This window comes from Rhipicephalus sanguineus, chromosome 1, assembly GCF_013339695.2.
Source record: "Rhipicephalus sanguineus isolate Rsan-2018 chromosome 1, BIME_Rsan_1.4, whole genome shotgun sequence".
Lineage (NCBI taxonomy): Eukaryota > Metazoa > Arthropoda > Arachnida > Ixodida > Ixodidae > Rhipicephalus > Rhipicephalus sanguineus.
In genome coordinates, this window is record NC_051176.1 from 196,879,321 (window position 1) to 196,883,041 (window position 3,721).

Sequence of the window (3,721 nt, forward strand, 5' to 3'; positions counted from 1 at the left end):
TTGCTGGCTGACCAACTTGAAGGACCCATCTGGCCGAGTAGCACGGTGGAGCTTCAGGCTGCAAGAATTCGATACTACAGGGATGTACAAGTTCGGACGACAGCACACCGACCTCGACTGCTTCTTAAAGTCACCAATAGAGCGGCGAGAAACCACCAGAAGGCGGCCTTTATAGCAGTTGTCGACATGGGCACAATTTCCCGAAAGTAGCGGAATGACGGCGAGGTGCTTCCTCTTAGTTATTTTTCCCCTACCTTTCTTACATTCCTTCCCTCTCTCTCTTAAAGGACCAGACTAAAAGCGTGCCCAGAATATTTGAAGACTTACAGTGTGCGCGAGTGCGACCATTAAAAACACGCCGTTGGTCACATCTATGTATTTCGTTGCACTTTCTACACGCACACACTTATGTGTACACACACACAAACACAGGCGCGCGCGCGCGCGCGTGTGTGTGTGTGTGTGTGTGTGTGTGTGTGTGTGTGTGTGTGTGTGTGTGTGTGTGTGTGTGTGTGTCATTATCTTCTTTTTTCCACCTTCTCGCTCTTTTCCTCTCTCTCTGTTCTTTATTTCGAACTTTTTGCATAAAAAGGGACGCGAACACTTCACAGTCCTGACGAAACACGAAACGACGAGGCCGAAACGACGAAAATAAAACCTTCTGCTGTTGCTGTTATCCAAGAGGATCTCCTTCAGTTACATCTATGTAATCAGTTTCCCAAGTCCTACGTCAAGAAAAGTAAATAGACCAGTGGTTATTTGTTCTTCTCATTTGATGACATGGGAGAAATCCGTGCTTCTTCTTAATACTATATGGAAAATATCATCATATTCCACTTTTGTTCTCCAAGCTGCAGGGAATAAATAACTTTTCTCATCTCTCGGCGTTATGTTTTATTATTTTCATCGGTCGTTCATTTAGAATAGAACATCAGCCTCTGTGTTCCACCGCTAATTCATATTACCGTGCTGGGCACCCGTCTTCGCCGCCGGGAGCTCCGCAGCGGACACAACATCCATCCAGCTTTTGACCATGCCCCTGCGGATTATGCAGCTGCATCGCGCTCATCAGCACAAACCCGGCAAATTCTCTGGCCTCAATTGTATTGACGTGGTCACATTGTGCGGCGACTGCAGGAACGAGCTGAGAAACAAAAAAAAAAAAAACAGTTTGCAGCGCAGCTGGGGAACCGCATACCTCTGTAGCACACTCTAAGAAAAAAGTCAAAAGAGGGTCACGGCCGCGTGACTCTCTTCGGGTGTCCATTCGACCACTTTGGAAGGTAGATGAAGAGAAGAGAGTTCGCATTCGGGCTGGAGTCACGGGACTCTCCTGAAACGCGTTTCGATTGGCTTCCGCGATGAAGGCGCCGTCGTATGCGCCATACGTATCGCGCGTTTGCCGTTCGGCGCCGCTGTGGCGCGGTGGCTCGCCTCCCTCGCCGAAGGAGCCAGCGGAGCCAGCCAGCCAGGTTGCGCGGGTTGCGTCAATTGCCTGTCGTGCAGTTTGGTCGGTTTGGTGTTCGAAGAAAAACGCGCATCTTCGGTGACGCTGAGGCCAGGCTCCGTGCTCGAAGTCCCGCTTGGAGGGCGGAATATTCACGGAGCTGCGGACTCGGACGACGTGCGCCCGTTAACGGTGAGTGTACTGCTTTCGTAGGTACTAATTATACAGCTTTAGCTGGGCGTCTGCAGCAGCTTTGCGGAAATTATCTGTCGTTCGGGCGCTCGTACTCGAATGTGTTTGCTGAGTATTTAAGGATGGGTTACGTTTTTAAAACATGCGGTCAGTAACCGCTCACGGCGTGCCCCTGACTGCCGGAGGGTGTGTTTGGGTGTCGGAATATGCTGGCGCAAAGCCGTGCTTATTTTGAAACCAAATTTTGAAGCGATTTCTCAGAAAAGAAGTGCTTTCATTTGTGTATAGCCAGTGCCTATTGCGAGACGAGGTTCTCGCTGCCTTTTACGTGAAAATTTGTTTTCGATTGGAAATTATTTCGAACAAAACATTCGTGTCAGATGTGTGTACAGTAACGGTTTGTTGAACAAAGGGTGGCTTTAAATACAAATAAGCAGTGTGTATGCTGTGGTTATTCCCAGAATTCCGGATCACTTCTTCCGCCTCTTCACTCCAGTTGACAGCCACACTCAGGGAAACGAAGGTGTCGCTTGGTCTGGCGCCTCACCGCTCGTGATGGATAAATCAACAGCGGCGTTCGCCCTGTCAACCGAACGAGGCAGTCGATCCTACATTTCCTTTGGTTGGACAAGACGACGTAGGAAAAGAGGTGAGTGGCACCCACGCAAAGGAGCTTAAACCAATTTCGTTTGTTGTTTAAAAGAGGCTCACATGATTGTCACTAATCCCGTTAATGGGGACGGCAATCGCCGGGCGGATTCTAAGGGCTGGCGTCAAGGCCCTCCGAAAACGCACCACGAAAGCGCGGACAATTTAGAGTTGGTCCTTTGGTGCGCCGGCGAACGCCGGTTGTGGTCCAAAGACCGAGTCAGAGCCGAGAGTCGATAACACAAACGAAAACGAAATATATTCTCAGTTAAGGCAACACAAATAACACAAACACGTGCACACTCGGCTGGTAGCAGTTACAGCTTCACAATAATACTCAGATGGTGTTACACAACGGGAGCTAAACAAACAGATCACACGCAACAAATGCAATCGCATGCATTAAAACTATTCAATGACCGTTACAGTCCTGAATATACAATGGCGTATCCAGTCCGCAATGCTTGGACGGTAATCGAATGCTTCTCTTCAAGGAAACACTCACGCCAGCTCCAGCGTTGATCGTCGTAGCTCAACCGTCGTCGTGACTTGTCACGGCTCACACGGTGTCGTCATCGGATTCTTCCAGATCGACGAGCGACTGACCGCACACCATCATAACCACGTCTTCTTTGGCTAACGGAGCCACTCTTCGCATAACTTCACCATCACCGGGCCGACTGACTCACTCCTGTCTCGGCGACTGTCTCCTCCTTGCCTGTCGTCGATTGCACGCTTTTATCCCTTCTCCCCTGGGTTCTAGAAGCGTCGGGATGTTTCCTCTGCGTGCAGTACAGCTAAGCCTGGGGAAAGGGCGAGAGCTTTCTCGTATGTTCGAATCGCGGCGGCATCGCGCACGGATGCGTCCCCCCTTCCTTCCAGAAACATCTAGGATTTGCCGGGCGTTTGATCGCGTCGTCTGCGCCTGGCTCGATTGGGTGAGGAGGATGCGGCGCGCCGGCGTCTTTTGATGCTTGTTTTTTTTTTCTTTTCGCGCTTCTTGGCGAGCGGTTCGCGCCGTTCTGTCTCGTAGCAGTTTGAAAGCGGCCTCGCGCGCGCTTTATAACCCGCTAATTTGTGACACTGCCCCCCACTTCAAGAATATTATCACATAATATTCAAACAACACAAATTAGCGCGCACCTACACATCCAAAAATATCCCACATACAGAGTCCGTAACTCAGTTCACACACAATGCGCGTCACATTCATAATAGAACTCTTAATACAATTCCAGGGCATTTCAATGTCACAACATACAAAGATAAACTCAAGTACATAAGTACAAGACGCCATCATACATTTCGTATAAACAATGCGAACGCACAAAGCAAAGCTCTTCAATTATAATGCATATACAGTTATATCAATAGCATTGTACACATAAAATAACGCAAGTAGCTCTTCGGCTCACTAGCCATACACACTCGACA